Here is a 17396-nt window from a genome sequence, read left to right on the forward strand (position 1 = left end):
GGGCTACTCCATTCCTTCTACGGGATTCTTGTCCACAATCGTTCGTTCAGTCGTTTAGTCGTGTCCGACTCTTCGTGACCCCATGGACCAGAGCACGCCAGGCCCTCCTATCTTCCAATGCCTCCTGGAGTTGTGTCAAATTCATGTTGGTCGCTTCAAAGACACTCTCCAGCCATCTCATCCTCGGTGGTCCCCTTCTCCTCTTGCCTTCACATTTTCCCAACATCAAGGTTTTTTCCAAGGAGTCTTTTCTTCTCATGAGATGGCCAAAGTACTGGAGCCTCAGCTTCAGGATCTGTCCTTCCAGGGAGCATTCAGGGTTGATTTCCTTTAGAACTGATAGGTTTGTTCTCCTTAGAGTCCAGGGGACTCTCAAGAGCCTCCTCCAGCACCACAATTCAAAGGCATCAATTCTTCGGCGGTCAGTTTTCTTTATGGTCCAGCTGTCACTTCCATACATCACAACAGGAAAAACCATAGCTTTGACTATTCGGACTTTTGTTGGCAAGGTGATGTCTCTGCTTTTTAAGATGCTGTCAAGGTTTCTCATCGCTTTCCTCCCAAGAAGAAGGTGTCTTTTAATTTCGTGGCTGCTGTCTCCATCTGCAGTGATCATGGAGCCCAGGAAAATAAAATCTGTCACTGCCTCCATATCTTCCCCTTCTATTTCCCAGGAGGTGATGGGACCAGTGGCCATGATCTTAGTTTTTTTGATGCTGAGTTTCAGACCATTTTTTGCACTCTCCTCTTTCACCCTCATTACAAGGTTCTTTAATTCCTCCTCACTTTCTGCCATCAGAGTGGTATCATCTGCATATCGGAGGTTGTTGATATTTCTTCCGGCAATCTTAATTCCGGTTTGGGATTCCTCCTGTCCAGCCTTCCGCATGATGTATTCTGTATATAAGTTAAATAAGCTGGGGGACAATATACAGCCTTGTCGTACTCCTTTCCCAATTTTGAACCAATCAGTTGTTCCATATCCAGTTCTAACTGTTGCTTCCTGTCCCACATATAGGTTTCTCAAGAGATAGATGAGGTGGTTAGGGACTCCCATTTCTTTAAGAACTTGCCATAGTTTGCTGTGGCCCACACAGTCAAAGGCTTTTGCATAGTCAATGAAGCAGAAGTAGATATTTTTCTGGAACTCTCTGGCTTTCTCCATAATCCAGCGCAAGTTAGCAATTTGGTCCCTAATTCCTCTGCCTCTTCAGAATCCAGCTTGTACTTCTGGGAGTTCTTGATCCACAAACTGCTGAAGCCTACCTTGTAGGATTTTGAGCATAACCTTGCTAGCGTGGGAAATGAGTGCGATTGTGCGGTAGTTGGAGCATTCTTTGGCACTACCCTTCTTTGGGATTGGGATGTAGACTGATCTTTTCCAATCCTCTGGCCACTGTTGGGTTTTCCAAACTTTCTGGCATATTGAATGTAGCACCTTAACAGCATCATCTTTCAAGATTTTAAATAGTTCAACTGGAATGCCATCACCTCCACTGGCCTTGTTGTTGGCCAGGCTTTCTAAGGCCCATTTGACTTCACTCTCCAGGATATCTGGCTCAAGGTCAGCAACTACATTGTCTGGGTTGTCCGGGATATCCAAATCTTTCTGATATAATTCCTCTGTGTATTCTTGCCACCTCTTCTTGACGTCTTCTGCTTCTGTTAGGTCCCTCCCATTTTTATCCTTTATCATGTCCATCTTTGCACAAAATGTTCCTCTAATATCTCCAATTTTCCTGAACAGATCTCTGGTTTTTCCTTTTCTGTTATTTTCCTCTATTTCTTTGCATTGTTCATTTAAGAAGGCCCTCTTTTCTCTCCTTGCTATTCTTTGGAAGTCTGCATTCAATTTTCTGTATCTTTCCCTATCTCCCTTGCATTTTGCTTCTCTTCTCTCTGCTATTTCTAAGGCCTCATTGGACAGCCACTTTGCTTTCTTGCATTTCCTTTTCTTTGGGATGGTTTTTGTTGCTGCCTCCTGGACAATGTTACGAGCCTCTATCCAAAGTTCTTCAGGCACTCTGTCCACCAAATCTAGTTCCTTAAATCTGTTCTTTACTTCCACTGTGTATTCATAAGGGATTTGGTTTAGATGATACCTGAGTGGCCCATAGGTTTTTCCTACTCTCTTCAGTCTAAGCTTGAATTTTGGTATGAGAAGCTGATGGTCAGCTCCAGGTCTTGTTTTTGCTGACTGTATAGAGCTTCTCCATCTTGTCCACAATAGTAGATATGATAATTGTCTGAGTTGAATTCGCCCATTCCTGTCCATTTTAGTTCACTGATGCCCAGGATGTCGATGTTTATTCTTGCCATCTCTTGTTTGACCACCTCCAGCTCCCCAAGGTTCATTCCAGGTTCCTATGCAGCATTTTTCTTTGCAGCATCGGACTTTCCTTTCACTTCCAGGCATGTCTGCAGCTGAGCGTCCTTTCGGCTTTGGCCGAACCACTTCACAAGCTCTCAAGCTACTTGTCCTTGTCCTCTGCTCTTCCTCAGTAGTATGTTGGATGCCTTCAGACCTGAGGGTCCCATCTTCCAGCGTCATATCTTTCAGCCTTTTGTTTCTGGTCATGGGGCATTCTTGGCAAAGATACTGGAGTGGCTTTCCAGTTCCTGCTCCAGGTGGATTGCATTTATTTGGAACTCTCCACTGTGACCTGTCCATCTTGGGTGTCCCTGCACAGCATAGCCCATAGTTTCTCTGAAGGAAGTCAAGTGGGCCTCAGAGAAATTGGAAGTCTGAATAGTCAGAGAGAGACAGGCGAGGGATTGGGGGGGCGGGTCTGCCAGACAAAGGAAGAGAAAAATTTGGAGCACAGAAAATTAGCCTAAAACAGGTCAAAGCCCACTTCATACTTTAGGGTCAAAATAACAACCATGACACCAACAAACAATACTATTTCTTAGAGAAGCACAAGTCCTCAGGAACAAACGAATATCACACTCACACCCATTCACAACAACGTTAGGAAAAATAGTAAGAGACATGTTCAATATTTTCTCACCCCTTTTCCTTTGCTGTTTATTATTTTCTTGTTCCTTGGGATATACCTTCTTCCATGGGAGAACCTGCTCCTTAGGAAACCCTCCTCCTTGGGATACCCTGCTCGCTGCGCCATTTCTGTCATGAAAGGGTGACTACTGGTTCTTTTGTATCCCAGCAAGAACAACATTAAACAGCAAAGGACCTCACAAGACACATTAATATATGTTGATTATCAATTAATACCTATTGATTACAATTCTAAATAAAGGGGTTTCATGCATTCATCACATTCACACCACATACATACTCACCAAAGAGAGAAGAATTCTTTACCTGCATTGTCCAAGTTCCAAAGAAGGTAGTTGGTTTCAGAAGCTTTTTGGTCTCAGCAGACAGACAGGCAGACAGGCTAACAGGCAAAACAGACAGAATAATGTTTGCCTAAACCCCTCTTCTTATATTCTATTTAGGCAGGTTTTTTAGTAGAGCATGCGTAGAAGAGATTCCTTTGTCTCAGGTTGCTCACATGACATGCGTGGTCCTTATCACCTATTGTGAAGTATGGAATGCTTAACAGGTCTTACATCACTTAGTGGACAGGTATGGAATTGGTTTTGCTCAGGAGGGTCTCCGTACCAGGGTCTTCTTGAACCCCTTGACTCTACTCTCAGCGGCAGATGGTTTTTGTCAATTTAGTTCAGAATGTCAACAGTTCAAAAGTTGAATCTCTCACAATGAGGGCTTCTAGCTAGAAATACAAAGTCCCATAGTTCCTCTGGTTCTGTTGGTCTCCATCTTTGTGTCCTAACTCTCTTTGGTTCTTCACCTGATCCAGGCCAAACATGCACGTTCATCACAACTGGTCCCATCACCTCCTGGGAAATAGAAGGGGATGATATGGAGGCAGTGACAGATTTTACTTTCTTGGCTTCCATGATCACTGCAGATGGAGACAGCAGCCACAAAATTAAAAGACGCCTGCTTTTTGGAAGGAAAGCGATGACAAACCTTGACAACATCTTAAAAAGCAGAAACCTCACCTTGCCAACAAAAGTCCGAATAGTCAAAGCTATGGTTTTTCCTGTCGTGATGTATGGAAGTGAGAGCTGGACCATAAAGAAAGCAGACCGCCAAAGAATTGATGCTTTTGAACTGTGGTGCTGGAGGAGGCTCTTGAGAATCCCCTGGACTGCAAGGAGAACAAACCTATCAGTTCTAAAGGAAATCAACCCTGAGTGCTCCCTGGAAGGACAGATCCTGAAGCTGAGGCTCCAATCCTTTGGCCATCTCATGAGAAGAAAAGACTCCTTGGAAAAGATCTTGATGTTGGGAAAGTGTGAAGGCAAGAGGAGAAGGGGACGACACAGGACGAGATGGCTGGACAGGGTCATCGAAGCTACCAGCAAGAATCTGACCCAACTCCGGGAGGCAGTGGAAGATAGGAGGGCCTGGCATGTGCTCTGGTCCATGGGGGGGAGGGTCACGAAGAGTCAGACATGACTAAACGACTAAACAACGAAGTGAAGAGTCGTGCTGTGCATGGAGATGATGGAAGATACTGATGGAACCCCCTTCCTCTCCTCGGCTCTGCTCGTCCGTGGGGTCTCCTTTTCCCTCCCCCCCTTTTTCTGCCTCTTTGTGGGGAGACCTTGGGAGGGCTTTCCCCCCCCCTTTGGAGCCTTCCTGCCCTCCAACCGCTCCCCCCCATTGTTTCTGCCATTATCCCCTCCCGTTCATGGAGGGAGGGGGGAAGGGGGAGGGAACCTAGAGCTACGAAGGGGAGGGAGAAGAGCCCCTCCCCCCCGCCCCTTCGAATGGGAGCCGGAAGCGGGATCTGCAGCGCCTGCCGGGGGGGGGGGCGCCTCCCGGATCGGGACCCGGACGGAGGTGGGGTGACGGAGGGGCAGGTCGGGTGCGGATGGGTGGGATCTGCACGGGGGGGGTTTGAGGTGGCCACTCTCGGGGGGGGGGCGGCTTCTCCGGACATGGCCGAGGTTCCCTCCTGCAGTTGCAAGGCCGTTTTTCCTTCTGGGTCTCCTCGAGGGGGAAGGGGATTCAAAGGGGGGGGAAGAGAGGATCTCCGGGGTCCATATCCAGACCCCCCCCCTCCGCCCCTGCAAGGCCCTAGGAGGAGGAGGGCTTCATCATCCACGGAGAGGGCGGGTGGGGGAGTTTCCTTCCCTGCGAGGAGACCCTCCCCCCCCCGAATCCTGCCAGCAGCAGCCCCGGTGTGTGGGGGGGAGAGAAACGTGGGAGAAAGTAAGTTGCCTCCCATCTCTTGCCCCCCCCCCGTGCACGTGCCTCCCTCTCATGACGTGGGACGCCCCCCTCCCTCAAAGGGCCGAAGGGCTTTCTTAAAGGGCTGGACAGGGAAAGGGGGGCGGCGCTGGGGGGGCAGAAGGGAGGTGGAAGAGGCCACATTCCCAGTGACTTGGGGGGCAGGTGGGCAGGAAAAGTGGGGCTGGCGAGGGAGTGGGGTCCTCCCTGCCCCTTCCCTGCAAGGGGAGGGAACGTCTGCCAGACCTCTTGCTCTTTTGCGCGCGCGCGCGCACACACACACACACACACACACACACACACACACACACACACACACACACACACACACACACACACACACACACACACACACACACACACACACACACACACACACACACACACAGAGTTTGTTTCTCTGTGTGTGTTGTGTGAGTGTGTGTTTGCATTTTCCATCCGGCAGAGAGGAGGGCTGACCGGATCCCTCTCAAGACCAGATCCTGAGCTGAGGATCAACTGCAAGAGGGGGAGCGGCTTCCTTGTTGCCTTGCATGTGTGAACACAGACCCTCTTTCCCCGAAAGGCAGGCAGGAGAGAATCAGGAGAGAGAGAAGGGGGTGGACTTTCCTCCACAGGATCTTTCTGGAACAGAGGCTGGAAGGGGGATCCATCTCCCCAGGAACGGTTGTTCTCCCCCCCCCCCACTGCCAAAATGGTTCTGGTCTTTGGGTCCCGAAGGCACCATTCAGGGCCGTTGGCTCTGCAAAAGACCTGCCCCCTCGATCCTCCTCCCAGGGGATTCGCCCTCCTGCCTCCAGTTCGTGGCTCTCCGTGGGATGGAGCAAAAAGGGGGCTTTGGAAAGAGGCCGGAAGAGGCTCCGGTCCTTCCACGTGGAGGGCAGGAGGAAAGAAGGACCGGAAAAGGCAACCCAGCCTCTCCTTCTGGGGCGTCTCTTTCTCCTGGCAGGTCTTTTGTGGAGTGAATGGCTCTGAAGGGTCCGTTCCAGACCAAGTGATCGCAAAACGCTTTGCTTTCCAGCAGGGGCAGCCCACACCAAGCCTTTCCCAGCCCCTGCGAGGTTGGCCGTGAGCTCAAAGGGAAGAGCAAAGCAAGGTTGGGGGTTGGAAGAGAGCAGGCGAGAAAAGTCCTGAGACCTGAACTCTGCCCGCCTTGGGTTGGCAACCCCACAACACTCGGGGCCCTTGGCCCATGGAGGGGGTGCGGAGGCCGAGGGGCGCCTTTGGAGACACGCTCTGCGTTAGGATCCCTGAAATGACAAGAAACGACGAAGGGTCCCGTGAGAACAGAAATCCACCACATCACACGGGCTCTGGTCTTTTCTAGCTGTTGATTTTGTTTACCATTTTTATTGTAGCTTTGGTTTGATTCTTTTCAAGGTTTGTAGACTTGCTGTTTCTAATTTTTAAATCTTGTGTTTTAAAGTTTTACATAAGCTGCCTTGTGACTTTTTTTAAGGAGAAAGGTGGGGTAAAATATTTCAAATAAATAGTGGGAGAAATACCCTCTTGTATGCTGATGCTTTCATCGCAGGTGTCCGCGGGAAGCATGGTCCCTGTTGCTCTCTGGTTCCCTGTTTTTCTTTTCTCCTAGGAAGGGGCGAGACTGAGCTGAATTCCCTTTGCTTTTTCTGGGACCGAAAATAAAGAACCACATCCCAGATCCCTCCAACGTTTGCAAGGTCAGTGAGATTTCAAGAGGTGGCTGAAGTAGCCTTGCCCCACGCACACATTCTCTCTCCTCTCAGTTTTCCTGGCCCAGGAAGGATTTGAATCCAGGTCTCCTGGTTTCCCGTCTGGGACTCCATCCATGACAGCACAGTTCTTCTTTGAGCATGTGCAAAGTGCTGGTGTTTGGGGGTACGGTTTTCTTTGCATCTTATTTAGGTGTATTATTTAAAATAAAATCTCAGTCCTGCTCACCCCAACCCCATGCTCCCCAAGGGCAGGTCCTCTTGACAAGAGGCAAACCTTGGTCGTCCTGATTTGGGCCATGTGTGTGGGTGGGGTTCCCTTCCAAGCCTCCCTTCTTGTTCCCCCTTGACAGACAAGCCAGACTGGGGGGTTTTGCTTTGCACCCTCCACCTGTACTTCGGACTCTGATGATGTTAACAGGGAACGACATTTCTGTTCCCACCTTCTCCTTCATTGGGAGGATAAAAGGGACAATAGACTAAGGCTGAACCCAAAGAAGATTGGGGGGGGGGTTCCTCCATCTGGGTTCCCCTTTTGTCTGTGACTTCGGTGGTTCCCAACGCTTGCTGGGCCTCCTTCTGGACCCGAGGCTGCCAATGGACAACCCGGTGGTGCCAGTGGTCCGATCCGTTCACTTCCCTCTCAGATGAATTGCGCAGCTGCTCCCCTGCCAGGACGCCCTGTCACTCCCCGGATTGGTCCAGGCACGGATATTCTCAAGATTAGACTGCCGTAATCCTCTTTCTGTGGGGCTTCCCTTGAGGCTGACACCGGCCGATGCAAGAGGGTCTCCTCCGTCCACCCCTCTCCCACTCCGGCCGTCTCCTCTGGGGAGGCGATTCCACACCCCTGCGTGGATGATGGTTCTTCCGTTCTACACTCTCTTTCCTCCTCTGCTATTTGTGTCCACTCTTCCCTTATCTTCCGGCTCCATTCTCTACTCTCCCGTTTGCCCCAGTGGAAAGGTTGAGCGAGGGTTCCTTCCCCTTTCTGCCTCTTCCCTTGGTCTCATCATCCTCCCCCAGATAGGAATCCACGAGTTCTCCATCTAGAAACCTTCCCACCCTTCTAGCAAGAGCTTACTCTGTTCCCCTCTACCCTTCTGGCCTCTCACTTCTCTCTCTCTCACTCACTCGCTCTCTCTGCTCCTCGTCCTTCTGACTCCTCGTCTCCTTCCATTTCTCTTCCCCTCACGTCCGACAGGGGTGGGTGAGTTTCCCCTTTTCCTCTTTGTCCCCTTTCCCCTCTTCGCTGGCTTGGGCTCCCTCCACTTTCTTTGGGTGGGGGGGTAGGACCTTCTTGCCCCCTTTCTCCCAATGGGGCTCTTGTGAGTCTCTTCTTCCCCCTTTTGGGATCCTGAAGAGGGAACTGAAGAAGGAACTTCTGCTTTGAGGAACCAAAGTAAGGATTTAAAAATTACGTAAAAAAAGGAGGTGAACGTTTCAGCCCGGACTTCTCAGGACTTCACTCCCAAGCCTGGAACAGAAGTCAGCAGATGGGAGTGAGGCAGAGCGATGCCTCCAGCTCCCTTCTGGGTTTTCTGTTTCGCCTATTTTGGAGTCCTCCGACCCTGGAGGCATTCAAGGAAAACTTAGGCCATCCCCTGGCAGATCTGCTTTGACAGTATCCCTGCCTTGAGCAGGGGGCTGGACTGGATGGCCTTCTGGGCCCCTTCCAACTTCACTGTTCCGTGATTCTATGGTTCTACGTGTGTTTGGCCTCTTGGCGGCATTCCTAAATAGGCCACCTGCTAATGAAATTTAACAAGGAGAAGGGAAACGTCCTGCACCTTGAAAAAAGAAACCAGTCACCCAGTTACATGTTGGGGTATCCTTGTCTCAGCAACACTATAAGCAAAAAAAGATCTTGTCAAAATAGATGACAAGCTGAACAGGAGCCAGCATGTGACGTGGCTACAAAAAAAAAGGGGGGGGGAAATGCTATTTTAGGCTGCAGTAACAGAAGTATAGTTTCGAAATCCTGCAAGGTGCTAGTCCTTCTCAATTCAGCACAGTTTTGGCGTCGCCTTGATTATTGCATCCAGCTCTGGACACCACTCTTCAAGAAGGATGCTGACATCCTCGGAAAAAGTTCAGAGGAGGATGATCAGGGGACAGATCAAGCCTCCAGAGAAAAGACGGAAAGAACTGGGCATGTTTAGCCTTGAGAAAAGAAAACTGAGGGCTGAAATGATAGCACTTTTCAAAGACTTGAAAGGCTGCCATACAGAAGAGGGGCAGGATCTGTCCCTGATCATCCCATGCAAAAATGGGTTGAATTGTTTGCACGAGCTGTCCAGGCTGCCTTTCAAAAAAAAAAAAAAAAAAAGGAAAAAAAAGAAAAAAATTAAATTAAATTAAATTTAATTTTTGAGAGGTAGCCCAGCCAATTCCTGGAGACTGGGCTGTCTGCACACAGGGTCCCACCTCTCAGCTGAGCTACGTGCACAGAGACAGTTCTGGGCTGCCTCTCAAAAAACGTTTTTCTAATTTTTGAAAAAAAATTATTTGGAGAAAGTCTCACTGCGCATGCGTGAGTCCCCCTCTCAGCGGAAGGTCAGGCACATGCGCAGAAGCAGCCCATCCATGCTGGAAAGAGGGGAGGAGGGGTCTCCGGAGAGAGGAGCCTGGGGGTCTCGTGGGCTCCCAAAGGCATCATCTGGTGGGGGCCACTGGGGGAGAGACAGGGAGGGGGACTCCGAGGGGCCCCTGGGCCTGATCTACCTCGTCATGGTTTGTAGGAGCATGGGATCTGTAGTCAAAGAAGAACATGGAGTCGGTTAGGTTCAATGTGCAATGATGTGAAGACATGGGAATGTGGAAAAGCCGTGAGACTGTTTTTCCTACATTGCCACCCGGCTGGTAGAGCAAGAAGACCGAGAGAAAACTTCGAGAACGGAGGGGCTCCCCGGAGGAGGAAACACAAGCATGGCAGCCAACTGGGAGAGGAAACCGACGCCCCTGGAGCCACGGTGGGAACTCCGGGGGGGAGACTCGTCTTAAGGCCTCTTCCAAGTCAGTTGGTTTAACAGCCGAGACGAGTCAGGAAAAAAAAAGGGGGGGAGGTTGTGGGGGGGGATGTCGAAAAAGAGGGAGGGAGGGAGGGAGTGTGAACGTGAGTGTGAGAATGGCCCTTCTTCTGAGTTTTTTTAAAATATATATATATATATCTCTGCCATCCCTTCGAACACTTATATATCCCCCACCCGCCCCCGCCCGACTTTCCTGCTTTGTTTTCCGGCGGGAAATGCTCTGCAGGCCCTAAAAAGTGCATTTTGGTGGGGAGGGGGGGGACAGGAATCAGGGAGGCTCTCTCGCAGCCCCCCCCCCCATGTCCGTCTCCCTTCTCCTGTTCCTGCCCCTCCCCCCCTTTGAGGCTCCGTCCCCCTCCCGCCCTGCCCCCCACCCTCTTTGTTGCGGGACCCTCCCCTCCCCCTCTTTCCCATTCAAGCCAACAGGGAAACCTAGAGCTATGAAAGGGGGAAGAAGCAGAAGAGGCGCTGCTCCCGGCGAGGCGGCGTCGAAGGGGAACCGGAGGTGGGAAGCCAGGCTCCGCCCTCTTCCTACCCCGCCCCTCTAGGATCCCCGGGGAAGAAGAAGAGGCCGCTTTGCAGGCGAGGGGACGGGATTCCTCGCGAGTTTCCCTCCCGCCGGAGGACCGGCAAGGAGGTGAGCCACTGCAAGACCGGGGTTGAGGGGGGGGGGGGCGTGTTGGTATAAGTGTTCGGAGGGATTGCATATATATATATATATATATATATATATATATATATATAAGAAAAAGAGCCGACCCCCCTTACCCCCCCCAGAGACCGTGCAATCCGGATTGGGCCCCTCCTCCCGCCCGGTCTTCAATGCGGGAAGGCCTTGCAAGGGGGGCAATGGGGATGCATCCATTTATTTTGGTCCCCGGCCTCCTCCTCCTCCTCTTCCTCCTCCTCGCGGAGTGTGTGTGTGTGTTTGTGGGGGGGGTAAATTTGGAGGGCGGGCAGAGGGTCTCGAGCCCCCCCAAGCAGGACACCAGGGCCCTTTGTGTGCATGTATCGGTGGGTCCTCCTCAGCGTTCCTGCGAGGAGACCCCCCTTCTTTCCGCAGATCCTGCAGGCACCCTTTTTGGGGGGGAGGAAGCAGGGAGCGTCACCCCGGGGTCATTCTTCCCCCCCCCAATGTCTCCGCCCTCCAGGGACCTCCCCAACCTCACTCCCCCAGGTGGGAAGCAGGGGGAGGGAGGGAGGGAAGGGGCTGCAAAGGGGGGGCAGGAAGGGGGAGGGTCTCAGAAATGGGGTAGAAGAGGGGGGGTCAGCTGGGTGCAAAGGGGGCTCCCTCCCTCCACCACTGTATAGGCTGCAGCAGGAAGGAGGGAGGGGGCTGCAAAGGGGGTGGGACACAAGGGGGACCCAGAAAGGGGACTTTGGGGTGAAGCGGGGGTTCAGCTGGAGGTGACAGGGCTCCCTCCCTCCCTCCGCCCCCCCCCCGATGCCTGGCCTGCCATCCTGAGCCTCTTCGGGATCACCCCTCCCAGTCTATGGTGTTTGAAGGGGACTCTTCAGAAGCTCTGGATGGAGGAGAGGGAGGGGCCGACCAGATCCCCCCTCCCCGACCAGATCCCAGGCTGGGGATCCCCTGCAGGAAAGGAGGTTGGGTGGAGGGATTTCCTCCCTCCCTTTGTGTGTTTAGGTATGTGTTAGTTGTGGGGAACTTCCTGGAGTCCTTGAGGGAAATGCCTTTTTTTAATCCGGAGAGGAAAGCAGAGCACAAAGAGGCCCAGGCAGGCCACAGGTTTTGGGGACAGAGGCTGGAAGGAGATCTCTCTCCCCCCCCCCCCCGGCCAGGCTTCCCAGGAAGAGAGTCCTCAGGAGCGCTTTCCCCCTTTCCTTCTCCTGCGACGGTGGAGCTGGCCCAAGGCCGCCCCGGCTGGCTCTTCTCGCGGGAGGCGGCCCAATTGGGGTGGGGGTGGGGAATCAAACCCCCAACCTCCGGATCCGAGCAGCCACCGATCCTGAACCCCAGAGCTCTAGAGCCAGCCACTCTCCCGTCAGCCTTGTGCCGCTCGGATAAGGAGGTCGGAGCATTTGGTCCCCATCGCCGGCAGCCCCAGGAGCCTTTGGGGAGGGGGCTGCGTCCCCCCCAGGTCTCCCGTAGCCGCTCCCGAGTGACCGAGAGGCCACAGAGATGGGCTGGACCCGACCCGACCCGTTCTTCTTCTCTGCCCCTCGCAGAGGACATCTCCTTCACGTTGCTTTTTCTGTTCTTTCCGCTCGGTTTCATAGCCTCTAAAGTGACTTCCATTCATCCCCAGGGGGTGGGGAAGAGACCTTGGGTTTGCCAAAGGGAGGCCCCAGAAGCATGCACACGACCGGTGGGTTTCCTCGGCCAAGGGGGGCTTTGAGCCCAGACTGCAGGAGCCCCCCCCCTTTGGGTATCTACCACACTGCCTCTCTGAACGTGTGCAGAATCTTCTTATTGTTTTAGCTCCCAATCCTGCTGAGCGCCACCCTGCCTTAACTGCTTTGGGTGAGACGCAGCCTGGCGTGGGGGCTCTCCCGAATGTCTCCTTCCTTCTTGTGGGATCCTGGAGGGTGAACAGAAGCAGCCTCTCCTGCGTGTGGGTTTCTTTTCGAGAGGGAAAGGCGGGAGAGAGCCTTCTTACCAATCTTATCTTCCTGACCTTTCATGTTTGCTGCCCCCATGGCTGCCGACCGGAGAGGAAGGTTAACAGCTGCTTCCAGACGCTGGACTGCCTGTGCGCATGTGCCTGCCTCTCAGCTGAGAGGGGGAGTCACGCATGCGCAGCGAGATGTTCTCCAATGAAATACAGTGGGGTCTTGACTTAAGAACGGCTTGAGTTAAGAACATTTTGACTTAAGAACCACTCTCATAGGAAAATATTGACTTGACTGTGGCCAGAGCAATTGACCGCTGTCGAGCCACCACCTCCTCTTTGGACCCTTGCCCAGCCTGGCAAATCAAAGCAGCCAGGCCTTTAACAACAGAATGGGCCACAGTAATAATTAATGGGTCTCTCCTTGAGGGCAGGTTTCCATCTGCCCTGAAGGACGCGCTCATTAGGCCCATTAGGAAGAAACCTAGTTTGGCGGCGGATGAAATTGGCAATTATAGACCCGCCACCAACATTTCTTTCTTAAGCAAGGTGGTCAAGAGGGTGGTGGCCGATCAGCTCCAAGCACTCCTGGATGAAACAGATGCCCTGGATCCATTTCAGTCGGGCTTCAGGCCGTGCCATGGTACAGAAACGGCATTGGTCGCCCTGTGCGATGACCTACTGAGGGAGGCCGACAGGGGCAAAGTGTCTCTGTTGGTTCTCCTTGACATCTCAGTGGCCTTCGGATACCATTGACCACAGTATCCTCCTGGGGAGTCTCTCCGAGATGGGAATAGATGGCCTGGCATTGGCCTGGCTCTGTTCCTTTTTGGAGGACCGTCCCCAGAGAGTGCAGCTTGGGGAGAGCATCTCGGCCCCGTGGAGCCTAAATTGTGGGGTTCCACAGGGGTCGATTATCTCCCCAATGCTATTTAACATCTATATGAGGCCGCTGGGTGGGGTCATCAGGGGGTGTGGAGCCTTGTGTCATGAGTATGCGGATGACACCCAGCTCTACATCTCTTTTTTGCCAACCGCAGGAGATGCTGTTCTGTGCCTTCAGCGCTGCCTGGAGGCCGTACTGCAGTGGATGCAGGAGAACGGGCTGAAGCTGAACCCGGACAAGACAGAGGTACTGAGGGTGGGCCCTCCCCTCCCCTCCCCTCCCCTCCCCTCCCCTCCCCTCCCCTCCCCTCCCCTCCCCTCCCTCAGTTGGGGATTTGGGAAACTCCCTCTCTTTTGGGGGGGTGACTCTGCCCGCCAAGGATGGGGTCCGCAGTTTGGGGATCCAACTGGACCCGGCGCTCACCATGGAATCCCAGGTGGCGTCTGTGGTCCGATCTGCCTTTTTCCACCTTAGGCGGATAGCCCAACTGCGTCCCTATCTTGACGTGGGGGCCCTCACTACCTTGGTGCATGTGCTCGTAATCTCAAGATTGGACCACTGTAATGCGCTCTATGTGGGGCTTCCTTTGAGGCTGCTGCGGAAACTACAGGTGGTGCAGAATGCGGGGGCGAGATTACAGTGGGGTCTCTACTTAAGAACGTCTCTACTTAAGAACAATCCAACTTAAGAACAGCTCCATTTGCTAAATTTTGCTTCTACTTGAGAACAGAAATCCAAGATAAGAACAGGAAAAAAAACCTTTCCTGCTCTCTTTTTAACCTTAGGTCATCTTAGGTTAAAAAAAAATTCTCCCCCTAGTGGTAGAGTATGTATTAATGCACCTCTACATAACAAAAAAACAGCCAGAACGGATTAATTGGCTTTCAGTCCATTCCTATGGGAAATTTTGCTTCAACTTAAGAACGTTTCAACTTAAGAACACCATTCCAAAATGGATTAAGTTCTTAAGTAGAGACCCCACTGTACTCAGTGGAGTGAGAGAATTCCAACATATCTCGCCCACTCTGGCTGCATTGCATTGGCTGCCCATCCAATTCCACATCAACTTCAAAATGTTGACGCTTACTTATAAAGCCCTAAACGGTTTAGGACCTCGATACTTGGCGGAACGCCTACTCCCACCAAGATCTACCCGTGTCACTCGTGTGAGCCAGGAGGTGAGGCTGAGGAGCCTAACGCTGAGGGAGGCCCAGAAGGAGAAGACAAGAAATCGGGCCTTCTCAGAGGTGGCTCCTCGCCTCTGGAACGATCTACCTCCTGAGATTCGCGGGGCTCCCTCGCTGGGTATCTTTAAGAATCAACTGAAGACATGGATGTTTCGGCAGGCCTTTCCACCAGACAATTTCTGATATCCCTCTTCTTTTCCTCTCCACTGGGTTTCTCTCTCTGTAAGGTTTTTATTATTTATGCTGTTTTATATATGTATACTTTTATTATTTGCTGATTGTTAGGCGCCTAGAGTGGTCCTGAGTTGGCTAGATAGGCGGGAAATAAAATAAAATAAATAAATAATAATAAATAAACCTGGGCGGGTCAAGTGGGTGAGTGGAGGGAGAGAGGCTCCCCGTCAGGTCAGGAGGGGCCCAATCATGCCGGGCTGGCTCAGGGGACCCTGGCCCCTTTTGGATTTGGCACAGAGGCTGACGTTGCAGAAACCCCATGTCTGGAACAAGGGGGAATTGGAAAACACGGAGAAGCCTTCAAGAAGGAAGAGGAGGAGAAAGCGGGGCGGGAGCAGCAATGTGCCTTTTCTGGCCAGTTTTCCAGATCTGCTCCTTTTAGCTTTGAGACGGATTTCCTGGCCCGTTTGGCCTTCCTGGCAGGCAGAGCAGGAGGGAAGCCCTTGTGTGTGCGCGTGCATGAGTAGGGCTGGTTCAAGAAAGGGGGAAGGGCTGGGGGCTCCTCCCCCTCCAGAAAGGCCTCCCCCAAGCTTTCTCTTTCCTCTGCCCCACCCCCCAGCCTTCCCTCCCCAGGGATCGATCCTGGACTTGGTTCCCGGTCCCGCAGGGAATGTTTAAAACTGGGGGGGGGCCTGGAGGGCCCCTCCCTCTTGGCCAGCCTTCCTCCCGTTTGCCAGAGGGGGAAGGCTATTTTTTTCCTGCGGGGGAGGGCTGCCATGAAATGATGCTGTTGGTGGAGGGGAAACCAGGAGGCTCTCGCAAGGACCACATGGGTTTCCTCTCTCCCGTTTCTGCCCCCATGAGGCTCCGCCCCTTCCACTCCCCCCACCAGCTTTCTTGTGGGGCCTCCCCTCCCCCCACCCCTCCTTCCAGATCAAAGGGAGAAGAAGAAGAGGAGCTGATCCCTGGGCCGCTGCATTGTCCAAGGGAGATTCCTTGCTCTGCAATGCAGGAAGGCTTTGCAAGAGGGGAGAAGTGTATTTTTTTTCTTGAGCCACCTCCTCTTCCTCAGGTGGAAGGGGCAAATTTGGAGGGCAGGGGGATCTGGGAGGGGACCTGATCCTACCCTTCCCCACCAGCAAGACCAACGGGCTCTTTCTCTGGGTGTGTTGGTGGCTCCGTGTAATCCAGATTGGGCCCCTCCTCCCTCCCAGTCTTCAATGTGGGAAGGCCTTGCAAGGGGGAATGGGGAAGCATCTATTTTTGTCCCCGGCCTCCTCCTCCTCTTCTTCCTCGCGGAGGGGGGCCTAAATTTGGAGGGTGGGCAGAGGGTCTTGATCCCCCCAGCAAGACACCAGGGCCCTTTCTGTGCATGTGTTGGTGGCTCTTCCTCAGCTTTCCTGCGAGGAGACCCCCTTCTTTCCCCAGATCCTGCATGCACACTTTTTGGGGGGGGGGGAATTGTCGCTCAGAGCTCTATCTCCCCCCAATTTCTCCTTCCTCCAGGCAATCTCTCCCTCAAACACCACCCCAAGTGGGAAGCGAGCTACAGTGGCGCCTTACTAAACAGTTACCCTGCATGACAGTTTTTCGCTAGACATCGACTTTTTGCGATTGCTATAGCAATTCGCAAAACAGTGATTCCTAAGGGGGAATTTCACTGGACAGTGTTTGGTCCCTGCTTCGCAAACCGATTTTCACTAGACAATGATTTTGACAGCTCCCTCCACACTCAAAATGGGTGTTTTCTGGATCTAAGCTTCGCAAGACAGCTATTTAATCGGTGGTTCACAAAGTGGCTTTCCTATGGCCGATCTTTGCTAGACAACGACAATTCTTCCACGTTGGAACACATTAAACAGGTTTCAATGCATTCCAATGGGGAAATGGTTTTCGCTAAATGATTTCGCTATACAGCGATTTCAGTGGAACGGATTATCATTGTCTAACGAGGCACCACTGTATAGGCTGCAGCAGGAAGGAGGGAGGGGGCTGCAAAGGGGGTGGGACACAAGGGGACCCAGAAATGGGACTTTGGGGTGAAGCGGGGGTTCAGCTGGAGGTGACAGGGCTCCCTCCCTCCCTCCGCCCCCCAGATGCCTGGCCTGCCATCCTGAGCCTCTTCTGGATCCCCCTCCCCCTCCCAGTCTATGGTGTTTGAAGGGGACTCTTCAGAAGGACTTGGTTCAGTGGCTCTGAATGGAGGTGAGGGAAGGACTGACCAGATCCCAGGCTGGGGATCCACTGCAAGAATTGGGGTGGGGGTGAGTGAAGGGATTTCCTCCCTGTGTGTGTGTGTGTTTTTTAGTGGGACTTCCTGGAAGCATTGCAGGAAAAGCCTTAGTTTTATCCAGAGAGAAAAGCAGGGCAGAAACTGCGAACAAAGAGATTATATCACACAAAAAAGGAAGGAAGACCACGTATTGACATCAGCAAGACTCGCAATCAGAGAAAAGGGAGGAAGTTACCCAAGCTCTTGAGGAAACCCTTCCAGGTCCAGCTGGTGCAAATGCACCAGAATGATGGGAACATTTCAAGAACGCTGTTTATAACAGCACCTCGTCCACATATGATGGCAGACTGG

The 17396-nt window shown here is 52.5% G+C and overlaps 2 protein-coding genes and 1 pseudogene across 4 annotated transcripts in view; 2 read left to right on the plus strand and 1 right to left on the minus strand.

The window, feature by feature from the left end:
* The window catches only part of LOC144585076 (uncharacterized), a 30887-nt gene extending 26845 nt beyond the window's left edge, over window positions 1–4042 (minus strand). Inside the window, exon 1 of one of the 2 annotated variants that reach the window (XM_078382580.1) lies at window positions 3304–4042. The gene's annotated coding sequence lies outside the window, so the exon portion shown is untranslated. The remainder of the gene's footprint in view (window positions 1–3303) is intronic. The other variant, XM_078382579.1, reaches the window with a different exon arrangement.
* Window positions 4043–10420: 6378 nt separating this feature from the next.
* The window catches only part of LOC140702922 (uncharacterized), a 354469-nt gene continuing 347493 nt past the window's right edge, over window positions 10421–17396 (plus strand). The window contains exon 1 of the mRNA XM_078382545.1: window positions 10421–10500. The gene's annotated coding sequence lies outside the window, so the exon portion shown is untranslated. The remainder of the gene's footprint in view (window positions 10501–17396) is intronic.
* Window positions 10510–17396, plus strand: part of LOC144585105 (uncharacterized) — a 31110-nt pseudogene continuing 24223 nt past the window's right edge. The window contains exon 1 of the transcript XR_013539603.1: window positions 10510–10632. The product of XR_013539603.1 is annotated as an uncharacterized LOC144585105 (transcript). The remainder of the gene's footprint in view (window positions 10633–17396) is intronic.

This window comes from Pogona vitticeps, chromosome Z (assembly GCF_051106095.1).
Source record: "Pogona vitticeps strain Pit_001003342236 chromosome Z, PviZW2.1, whole genome shotgun sequence".
Lineage (NCBI taxonomy): Eukaryota > Metazoa > Chordata > Lepidosauria > Squamata > Agamidae > Pogona > Pogona vitticeps.